This window comes from Halichoerus grypus, chromosome 15, assembly GCF_964656455.1.
Source record: "Halichoerus grypus chromosome 15, mHalGry1.hap1.1, whole genome shotgun sequence".
NCBI lineage: Eukaryota > Metazoa > Chordata > Mammalia > Carnivora > Phocidae > Halichoerus > Halichoerus grypus.
Genome location: NC_135726.1, coordinates 56,629,140 through 56,641,284, shown reverse-complemented (window position 1 = coordinate 56,641,284; position 12,145 = coordinate 56,629,140). Strand labels below are relative to the sequence as shown.

At 40.2% G+C, this 12,145-nt stretch overlaps 1 protein-coding gene and 1 pseudogene across 2 annotated transcripts in view; both read left to right on the top strand.

The window, feature by feature from the left end:
* Positions 1-12,145, top strand: part of LOC118530339 (KRAB domain-containing protein 5-like) — a 160,104-nt gene that overhangs the window by 58,846 nt on the left and 89,113 nt on the right. The window lies entirely within an intron of this gene.
* LOC118530332 (microsomal glutathione S-transferase 2 pseudogene) lies at positions 11,099-12,083 on the top strand (annotated as a pseudogene).

Genomic DNA, 12,145 nt, shown 5'->3' with positions numbered 1-12,145 from the left:
ATTGTTCAAGAGCATGTTGTTTAATGTCCAAATATCTGTGGCATTTCCAATTTCCCATCTGCTGTTCATTCTTTGTTTTATTCCATGGTGATCAGAAATGATACTTATGATATTAATCTTTAAATTTGTTAAGACGTGTTTTGTAGACAGTCTGTGCTAGAGAACATTCTGTGTGTGATTGAGAAGATTGTGTATCCGACTCTTGCTTGGTGGAGTGGTCTGTGTGTGTCCATCATACGTAATCAAGTGCTCTCCTTCCTGGACTTGAATGTGGTCTTTCTGTCCAGTTAAATCAAGGTATTAACCTCTGCTACTATAATGATGCTGTTGATTTATTCCTTCAGTTCTGCCTTTTGTGCTTCACATGTCTGGGATCTCTGTTGTCAGGTGCACACATAATTGTTACAGTATCTGGGTAATTTCATTTCCTTATGTATGTATGTTTTTCTCTTCTGAAACTATGAATTTATATGTATTTGTGTGATATTAGTACGGCCACCTGTGCCCTCTTTTGGTTTCCATTTTCATGAAATGTGCTTTTACATACTTTTACTTGCATCTTAGGTGTGTCCTTAGATTTAATGTGACTCTCTTGTAGACAGGAGGATGTTGCATCTTGTGTTTTACTCATTCAGCCAATTTATGCCTTTTAATGGGGGGAGTTTAATCTACTTACCATCAAAGTAATTAGGAAAGGGAAGTACTGCTGCTGTCTTTTCATAGTTTTCTGTACTTCTCGTGGCTATTTTATCCTCCTTTCCCTCCCAATGTGCTTCATTATATTTGTTTGATGTTTGTAGTGACATGCTTTGATACGATTCTCCTTTCCTTTTTATATCTTCTGTTGTTGGTTTTTTTCCCACCCCGGTTACCATAGGGATTACTTAAAACCTCTCAAAGCTGTAACAAACCGTTTTAACCTAATATCGTCAAGAGCATGCAAAACTACTGCTTATCCTGTCCATCCCTGTACCCACTATGGGTCACTCGTAACCCTATATTTAATAATTCTGTCTTTTCTGTTGTGTACTCTATAATTTAGATATATCATTTTTATTCTTTTATTTATTTTTTTAAGGAAGAGAGCGAGCATGCATGTGAGTGGGGGGAGGGGCAGATGGAGAGGGAGAGAGAGACTTGGAGCCCAGTGCGGGCCTTGATCTCACAACCTGAGATCTTGACCTGAGCCAAAATCAACCACGCGCCCCTATGTTTTTATTCTTTAAAATAATTCAGTTCAATGAGAAAATAGCAGTCTGTGCTACCTCATTACAATATTCTAGGTTTCTGTATTTGTGTAAACATTTACATTTACCAGAGAGCTTTATATTTTCATGTGGTTTTAATTACTGTTTAGAATCTTTGTGCTTTAACCAGAAAGACTTTCTTTAGTGTTTCTTGTAGGACAGGTCTAATGGTACACTTCTAGGGGATTTGACTTGGGTATGTCTTCATTTCTCCATTTTTGAAGGACATTTATGCCACATACAGTGTTTTTGGTTGATATTTTTTTGGTCTTTCGGTACTTGAAGATTTTATCCCTTGCATTTCTTTTTGTAAGTTCTGCTGAGAAACCATTGATGTTCTTAGAAGAGCTCTGTTACACAGGAGAAATTAGTTTTGTCATGCTGTTTCAAAGCTCTCTGTTCACTTGTGATTTCTGATAAATTAATTATAATGTGTCTGTGTCTTCATGTCTTGACATCTATCCTACTTAGAATTCACTGAGCTTCTTGAACATGTCTCTGTTTTTCCACAATTGTGGAAGTATAAGCCAGTTGTTCTTCATGTAAGCTATCTGCCCCTTTCCACGCTGCTCTCCTTGGGGGGAGTCCCCCTTAATGTGTATATTGGTCTACTTGTTGGTGTCCCATAAGTCCCTTGGACCCTGTCCTTTTCCACAAGTTTTTTATTCTCCTCAGTGGATAAATTAAAATGAGGGATCTTTATGTTGTCTGAGTCTTTCTTCTACTTCATCAAGTCAGGTGCTGACCCGTTAGTGTACTTTAAAATTTAGTTTGTACTTTTTAGCTCCTAATTTCTGTTAGGTTGTGTTTTAAACTTCCTGTCTCTGGATTTTCATTTCGGTCATGCATACTTTACTGGATTTCATTTAGTTACCTGGTTTCTACTCTTCCTTCATGAGCACTTTTATGATAGTTAGTTTGAATCCTTTGTCAGGTAATTTATAGTTCTTTATTAATTTAGGGCCAGTTTTTGGAGGTTTGTCTTGTTCCTTTAATTGTAACACATTTTTCTGCTCCTTTGTATGCCTTGTGATCTTTTGGTGATGTTTGGAAATTTAAAAACCAGCCCTGGACCCAGAATTTATGTACTTGCTTTGTAATGGAGAACACAGATAACAGCCATCTGTGAGGCAATTGTGGGGCCTATCAAACATACTCTGGGGATGTGTAATGTCTGAGTGTTTGTACTTTCACAGTTAAATAATTGTTGTTGTTTCCTGTTAATTGCACATGATCTTCAGCACTGCAGTCTCTGGCTTTTGAGCAAGTCCTACCTGTTCTGTGAGTAGTCCCCACCATGCATCAAGTGGGTGTTCCCACTGTTCCCATTCCCTCAGCCTCCCATGTCATGCATGAAAGAAACAGGTCCTCCAGGCAGCTGTGAAGAAGCCAGATTATTGCCCACAAAGTTCACGTGTGTCTTTCCTGAGCAGAGTTGAGAGTTTTCTCGCAGTCTTGTCATGGAGTGCCAGGTCGGGTGAACAGCTGCTGGGACAATGTAACAAACTTTCCTTCTCTCTTCAAACAGGCTCTTCTTCACTTGTGTTTGCCTGAGGGTGCTGTGTTCTCCCAGCTGGCTTCTGGAGCACTCAAAAAGGCAATTTGGTTAGTTTGTGTCTTCATGAAGGAGCAAAGTCCTCGTCCTTCCTATTTCTCCATCTTACTCATGTCATCTGATGAATATTAATTTTATACATTGGCATTTTAAAGTATATACTTGCAAGCGTACTATGTGGGATAATTTATTTGGTATTTTTCAATTAGGTCTTCTCATGACACCTGGGATTTTTTACAAAAAACAGTCAAAGAAAATGTATTCCATAACGTGCTACTGGGAAGACAGTGGAAGCTGCGGCTTTGAGATCACAGTTAATGAAAGACTGAGAAGGAGGGCAGAAACAGTGTTATAATGGATATAACTAAACCGGGACAATTACCCTTAATCGAATCCTTCCTGCCAGAAGAAATAGAGAATAGAAAACATTTTGGGGAAAATCCCGCTTTAAGACCATTATGTTTGCAGAACTCTGTGAATACAAAGCCTCAGCTCCTTTTTTTATACATACGTTTTCTCTGAAAACAAAAGCAGACATTCTGGAAAATTACCTATTCCATGCTGCAAGTAATGATTTGCACCATTTCAAATATAGGAGGTATTAATTATTCAAAGATTTCTATAAATTAGAAATTTGAAGATTAAAAGTCTAATAATCAATTTCAGAATTCCCTTCCTGAGGGTTCATGATTCTTCTACCAACAAATAGTCTGTCCTATTCCAGAGTCCCTAATTTTGATACATATTGGAGTGTCTTTATCCAACCATCACTGTTCAATAGATACCACATAATACATAATTTGGAGCAACATTTTGTGTGTGATGAACTTTGGCTGGCCTTTTGTGAGGACTTGATCTTCAATAATTACCAAGGTGTTTATAATGGAGAAAAAATTTATGAATGTGATAAATATGGAAATAAACATTAACAAGGGTAAATCCTAATAAACTTTAAAGAACTCAGTTTCCAGATACCAGTATAAAACAAATACATGTTGGAAAGTCTTTTATCAAGCTTTAACCTTTTTATATGGCATCATATCCTTCCTGAAGAGATGATTTACTAATGTAGTAAATGTGTCAAAGCTTTAAAGCAGTGTTCAAAACTCAACAGCATAGACTTCATTCTGAGAAGAAACCTTACATACGTAAGGAATATGGCAAAGCCTTTACCCAGCATTCAAGCCTTCCTGGACATCAGAGAACACATACTGGGGAGAAACCTCAAAAATGAATGTGACAAAGCCTTTTACTGGCACACAAAACTTTCTAAACATCAGAGAATACATACTGGGAAGAAATCTTACAAATGTAAACAATTTGGTGAAACCTTTAAGCATTGCTTAAAACTTCTTTGACATCGGAGTATACATATGTAGGAGAATCCCAACCCCTGCATTGTACCAGGATCAGCTGTACTTATGAATGCAATGGGATCGCCTAAGAAGTATTACGTCTTCCCAGTAGCATTAAGCCTCAAATGATTTGAGATTATCTTTCCCAAATTTATATATTGTGTATTTTCCTCCCTTTTGTAACTACTGGGACATTATGACTGCTATAACGCAGATGATATAGAAGTATTATCGAGAGGGGTGCCTAGACGGCAGTCAGTCAGGCCTCCAGCTCTTGATTTCAGCTCAGGTCCTGATCTCAGGTTCATGAGATCGAGCCCTGTGTCAGACTCTACACTCAGTGCCCAGTCTGCTTGAGATTCTCTCTCCCTCTCCCTCTACCCCTCTTGCTTGTGCTCTCTGTCAAATAGATAATAAAGTGAATCATTAAATAAAAAGTATAATAATGTAGCTGTCTCACTTCTTGGTATTGCTGCCTTGGACCCCGTTTGATATAACTAGGCTGTTTGCAGGAGGTTTGAACTGACTTGCTCCTCCTGATAGCGAATGTATTCGATAACAGTCCTCAAAGTTACAAGCTAGTGTAAGTTCCTGATATGACAACCCCAGCAGTCCTTGTAAACAACAATCTCCATTCCCAGTATATTTTCCTTGTGCATTCTGTAGAGAAGACCCCTACAGAGGTTATCATACTCCACATATTTTGGTTTGAATTGTGCATTCTAGACTTGCCCATGAAGTGCAAGGCGTGCCAACCATGGACCCTAATAAATGTATCTGTCCCAGTTCCTGCCTCTTTCTCTGCCTGCACTCCTTGACTCCATCATGTACTTGTCAAGGCATATTGTGTACATCCTCTAGGATCTATGAGTAATGAACTTGGCTATTTCATTTCCCTTGGTGTCTTTTTATTGAAACTTGACTCACCACAAAAGCCCAGGGACTCTACAAATGCTAGTGTAACGGGCGCCTGGATGGCTCAGTTGTTGAGCGTCTGCCTTCGGCTCAGGTCATGATCCCAGGGCCCTGGGATCGAGCCCCACATCGGGCTCCCTGCTCAGTGGGAAGCCTGCTTCTCCCTCTCCCACTCCCCCTGCTTCTCCCTCTCCCACTCCCCCTGCTTGTGTTCCCTCTCTCACTGTGTCTCTGTCAAATAAATAAAATCTTAAAAAAAAAAATGCTAGTGTAACAAGGTCACTAGAAATATACTTATAAGCCATACCTGCAGAATTCTAAATCACCATTTATAAAGTTTTATTCTATACTATTCTTTGTTCATGAGGTTTTTTTTGTGTGTCCTGAGCAAAAATGATTCCCATGGCTTTGGTATGCATGGAATGCAAATTGTAAATACACAGAGCTTAAGATATAATTTAGGTGTAAAAGAACTAAGGAAAATGTTTGTGTTTGTATGTGTACCAACATTTAACTATTAGTAGACTGCTGTTGACCAGAAACCTTACTGAGAACATAAACAGTTTGATCACATATTTGGAATGTTATTAGTAAAACCATGGGGCCACAACTCTCTGATCATAGAAGATGAACAAAACTGCTTGTGTTGTTACCAATGCTGGTAATCTGTATTTTGACCTAGGATCATACAGTGGTTTTGCAGTAGCTTGTTTAGACCATGTTCGAACTTATTATTTAATTAATGAAACTAAATGTTTTGTGTGTGCGTGTTAATACTGATGTGTGGTGAATGATATGTTATCCTTGCACTAATTTTAACCTACTCCACATTAAACAAAGTTGTACGTAAAGAGACTAACTATAATGTATTGTTGAACCTTGAACACCATGGGATTGAACTGTGCATGTCCACTTACATGTACATATTTTTTATAGTACACTACTGTAAGTGTATTTTCCTTTTTTTTTAAGATTTTATTTATTTGAGAGAGAGAAGGAGGGAGAGCACGAATTGGGGGAAGGGCAGAGGGAGAGAGAAAGGGAGAAGCAGACTCCCCACCAAGGGCAAAGCTCCATACCAGGCTTGATCCCAGGACTCAGATGGTGACCTGAGCTGAAGTCAGACGCCTAAACAACTGAGCCACCTAGTCGTCCCTCCTCATGATTTTCTTAGTAGCATTTTCTTTTCCCTACCTTCGGAGAAGTCAGATCCTGTCTTCATGATTTCATAAATTCCTATGTAGTACTGAGGACAGATGCTGTTGGATGATAGAGATTCCTGTACTTTTCAGGCCAAAACCCATGGGAGTGGAAGGAGAGGGGTTGGTGGAAGATGCAAATGTTGTGGCCATACCCTTCAGATGTCACATGGCAGAGTAGTTGTTGGAAATGTAGAAGCCTTGTGGACCCTGGAAGTATCAGGAAGGTGTGTGCTGTCATTTTTCAAAGCACTAGAATCTTAGGTATATAAGCCCAACGTCAGTCTGCTCCACTGTAGATGGAGGTCATTGCAGTGAAGCTGATCCACAGCTGGTAGGAAACTCGGTTCTGCTTGAGCCCCATGTCGACTGTTATTCTTTGAGGTCTGTTCAAGGCACTGATTAGTTGGGGGGCAGTTCACCAGTCAGAGAGAGTGAGCATTTCTGCCTCAAACAGTCCATGTACTTTTTAAAAATAGATGTTCCTATGTTCACTCACAGCTCATGCTGCATTTTTAACCATCCTATGGGCAGCGTGAAAGAGGGTTTCTGTCCGTTGTGGAAACTGATACCATGAAGTTGGGTAGTAGGTTGTGCTCACATTTAACATTGGTACAAGTGAAGTATAATGATGCTTTTTTTGGGTAGCTGTTGTTTGTGTTCAGCTATACCATGAAAAGGCAGATGTGTCCTTATAGAAAAGAAGATGTATATTGTGTATTATGTATGTAATGAGTAGGTAGATGCTCATGTCTGATAAAATGGCTCATACACACTATGGTATACTCTAGTTGTTCCATTTCTTCTCTCTGCTATTGTCTAGCCGCAGACATCGTGCTAACACTTGTTGTCATGGCCAAAGATGCTTGCCCCACCTTCAGGCATCAAACCATGTTCCATGCATCAAGGAGGTGGTGGTAATCTGCTAGGACTCAGGGAATTTGTTTTAGAACCACTCCTTTCTCTCTCAGAGCAGGCCAACCTCTTTCAGGTGCTTCTCTCTTCATCTCACTGACCAGAACGCTGTCATGAGGCCACTCTGAGTAACCACATATCTGTACACAGGTGGACGTGTGAGCTTGTTGGGAATGGCTAGCGTTACCTGAATGGTTTCAAGGCATCTGGTACAAAGGACATGCCTTGCACTAGAATCAGATGTTATGAAAAGGCCCTGAAATTTAGAGTGTGCCTACTGAGATTCACAATAATTTTATCATATATGGAAATAAAGTGCTAATTCTTCAGAGGTGAGCATGAGGAGCTTTTTAGTCTGTAGTCATTTATGTTCTCATAGTAGAAATCATCAAATGCAGATTCATAGAATTCTATATTCGACTCCATTATAAATTATAACATCTATTTTTGGCTATATGTATTTCTGTCTTATTTCATATCATATATATACATATATATTCATATATGTATACATATCTTATATGTATTCATATCTTAGTTCATCTTATTTGATGAAATATTTGAATAAATTCCAGTTCATTCTAAGTTGGATTATTTTGATGAAAGAGTGTGATGAGAAGTGTATTCATGGGTGATCCCAGGAAGCTGGAGGAGGGCATTGAGGGAAGTGACATGTGGAAGATGAGGTAGCCAAGACAGACTATGTTACGGTACTATTTATTTATGAATACGGTAAATGTCTAGGTTGTGTGTATGTGTCACATAAGTAACATCACCACATAGAGAATATCTAAGAGTGACTATCTGCATTATTCAGGAATGATCTTTGACTTAGTTACTATAGAGGCTGTCACATTTATTTTGCACCAGAACGACCTGGACCACTTGTAAAATCTCAGATTTATAGGCCTCTTCCCATGTTACCATTTCATTATTTCTGGGCTGGGCTGTAGTCCCCCCAATTTTCTGTTCTTACAAGTTCTCAGATTATGCCAATGAGGACTGTTTGGGGAACCTGCTTTGAGCATGACACTCTGGGGGCATCCTTATGGTTGTCCTCTTCAATGAAGTTGTTAGCCCATGAAGAATGCAGGTATACATATGGTCATGAATTGTTTTAGGTAGACTGTGGTCTTGGTTCTCCAGATGTGAAAGTGGGCTCATGTGTAGGCTGGGCTTCTGTGTTTAAACTCTGGAAGCTGGACCTGTGTACCTGGTCTTCAGTGCTCAGTTAAATACCCATTCAGGGTATATGTATGTGTCCAGGGCTGGATCTTACACACTAAGTCTTAGACCATGGAGGCTGTTCTGTGTGAAGATTTTTGGATGAAGGATTGACTGTCAGACAGAGGAGATAATCCAAGAACAGGTCTTCTGGAAGGGCCTCTTGTTGCTGTAGGTATAGGTTCAAATGTTGACTCTACCAATATTATATGATCATTAATCCTTTTTTTAATTAAACTATTTTCATCAGTTATAAAGAAAAAAAACAACCTATTTCTTTTCTATGAAGAGAAAAACCCAGTTCTTCCCTAATGTGTTTCTCTGCTCTGTGTCCCTCTTACTACATAGAGCACTTCTGACACTTCTGGTCACAAATACAGAGTGGAGGTGCTTTCCCCAGAACAAAAAGCAAGTCTCCAATACCATCTGGATGTCTTACAATTTAACTTAATTTGAACACTATTTACCGAGAGATATCTTCAGGTCCCACAGTTAAGGGTTCAGTTCCACAGGACTGCCCTCCCGCCTTACATAATACTTGCAGGCACTATTCACAAGCTCAGGCTATTACCCGTATTTGTGAATGACTGGGTATAGTTTAGAGATTCCAATAATGTATTCCTTGGGTTCAATTAGTTTGCTAGAGGGGCTTGTAAACCTCAGGGAAACACGTTTACCAGCTAATTAAAGGCTATTATAGGGACACCTGGGTGGCGCAGTCCATTAAGCTTCCGACTCTTGGTTTCACCTCAGATCATGATCTCAGGGTCCTGAGATTGATCCCCGTGTGGGGCTCTGCATTCAGCGCAGTCTGCTTGAGTTTCTCCTCTCTGTCCCTCCCCACCATGTGCTCTATCTCTCTCAAATAAATAAATCTTGAAAAATAAATAAAGGTGGGCACCTGGGTGGCTCAGTCGGTTAAGCGTCTGCCTTCAGCTCAGGTCATGATCCCAAGGTCCTGGGATTGTGTCCCGCATCAGGCTCCCTGCTCTGCAGGGAGCCTGCCCGCCCCCCACCCCCCGTCTCTCTGTGTCTCATGAATAAATAAATAAAATCTTTAAAATAAGTAAGTAAATAAATTAATTAAATAAATACATAAATAAATGCTATGATAAAGGATACAGATGAACAGCCAGATGAAGAGATACATAGCGTGGGGTCTGAGAAGGTCCCATGGTTAGAAGATTTTGTCCCCGTGGACTTAGGCAGTGTCCCCTTCCCTGTGTGGATGTGTTCACCAGCCTGCAATCACTCCCGACTGCATACTATCGGGATTGTTTGGAGCCGCTTTCATGTACGCATGACCAGTCATAATTCCATTTGCAGCACTTCTTCCTTCTCTGGATTAAGGGGGGTGGGGACATGAAGCTGAGTTTTCCAAGATTCTGATTATGACTTGGTATTTCTCATGGCCATTCCCCAACCAGGAGCCCACCCAGAGTCCCTTCCAAAGAACAAAAAATGCTCCTACTGCTGTTATCATTTAGTAATTTGCAAGAGCTTTCAGAGCTTTGTTCCAAATATGTATGTATTCTATTATTTAACATCGGTAAGAAAGGAATAATATTAGTCCAAATTCATAAAATCATGAGAATAAAGCATTAATAACTGGACCATACATTGTAAACACTATGGAATGACTTTAGACTTTGAATTTTGTGGCTTTCATTTTTCATGGAAAACATAGCCCACAACTCCTGTTTCCATGCTGCTTTCTCTGTTTTTGAATGTAAATATTTGAACCCTGAAAATGACAGCTGAGAATCTGACAGTGGGAATGATCTTCCTGGTCCAGATTTTCCCTGGAAACCTGCAGGAGTTCTACCTCTTATGTCATCATTATTTCCCTTTACTGCATTGGAACCAGGACAAGTTTGAGAGGTTTTTCTCGGTCATCTGAATGTAGCCAAGTATTGTTCCTTTCTCTTGGTGTTATCCTAGACACCTTGGCAGCTTTTGGTTTGAAACATTTTCTCCATGATTTTGGATGCGGATGTATTTTTAGTTCCACATAGTGTCCAGAGGTGTGTCCTTTGGCAACTCTGGTTCCTTGTCTTCCAGGCCATCACCATCAGTCCCAGAACTCCAGGTGGGCAAAGCATTAAGGAACAAACAGTCTCACATTCCATTAGCCCTTCCAGTATCCTCTGCTGGAATCTATAGGAGCTGGTAAATATCACAATTACTATGTTTGTGTGTCACAAGAAGATCAATAAATACATCACAAACGCTGTAGATATTGGCACCTGTTCTGCTATATTTTGTGATAAACACGTATAGACTTTATGCAGCCTTCAGATGTACCTCAGGTGTTTTGTGTGTAGGATTCATTATGGCTGTCATTCTGTGCAAACACAAGCGTAGGGGCCAACACCTTCATAGGAACAGTATCATACCTAGATCCTCCCCTGAGCTAACACCTACGACCCCAAGCATTTCTGTCCTGGAAAGCACCTTTGTAACTTTTTATACCCTCTCTGCCATCATTGTAATTTTTCTCTTTTTCATTAGACCACCTGGTAGCAAGTGAACAACTTGGCCTTGATGGATGTATATTTCCCAGCTGCCAGGCCCCTTTATTCTCCTGGGTGATGACCACTGTGTATCCAGGTCCTTCTCTGTATCCTGGAGGAATTCCAAGACTTCCTCATCTCATGAGAAAATGTAGTCTGTTTTTGTCTATGTCAGTCATTTCTATATTCATGTCTCACGGTGTTATGTACAATTACAAGCCAGTCACATTGTAGGTAAAATTGTGAATAAAATAGAAAATCTGTTTCAGGGGCGCCTGGGTGGCTCAGTAGTTAAGCGTCTGCCTTTGGCTCAGGTCATGATCCCAGGGTCCTGGGATCGAGCCCCGCATCGGGCTCCCTGCTCAGCGGGAAGCCTGCTTCTCCCTCTCCCACTCCCCCTGCTTGTGTTCCCTCTCTCGCTGTGTCTGTCTCTGTCAAATAAATAAATAAAACCTTAAAAAAAAAAAATCTGTTTCAGTAATAAGAAATTATAGCTGTACAATGAATCCTTTGTAATTATATAATTATCCATAGGATATGTTGTATTAATGGTCCCAGGAGATAAAGGTTACAGTTCAATCAGTAATGAAACCGTTGCTCCTGAAATAAAACAGACATACTCGAAATACATTTGAATGTGGGGATTTCAACAAATAGTTCCCTGAACCAGAACCTTCCATGTGAAAGATGGCTGGGCATTCAGTCTTGCTGGCTGCTGTCTCAGTCCTGTCGGCCTGTCAACAAGGTTATTTTGCTTTGCATGTAGGAAAGGCAAGATTAAAATACAAAGTCACACCCCTGGCAGTCTCTGGGTCACCAGAGTTTGAAAGAATATTTTGTGCACAACAAAACTGTGGAGTTTTACCCCATATTTCTGATTACATTGTGGATGGCTGGATGGTATTTTAATCAAGTTTTTGCTACTTGTCTGGGTCTGGTCTACATACATGCCCGTCACCAGTATTTCTGGGGATATTCAGAAGCAGCTAAAAAAAGGATCACCGGTTTCCGGCTGAGTCTGGGGAGTCTGGCCTTGCTGACTGTCCTAGGCGTCCTGGGGATTGCAAACAGCTTTCTGGACGAATACCTGGACCTCAATGTTGCCAAGAAACTGAGACACTTCTAACGTTCCCCCCTCCCTTTGCCCAAATGCTTGCAGAAGCTATTTCCACCCTGAAGGTCATGTGGTGTCAATTGATCAATTCTTAAAAAGAAAAAAAAA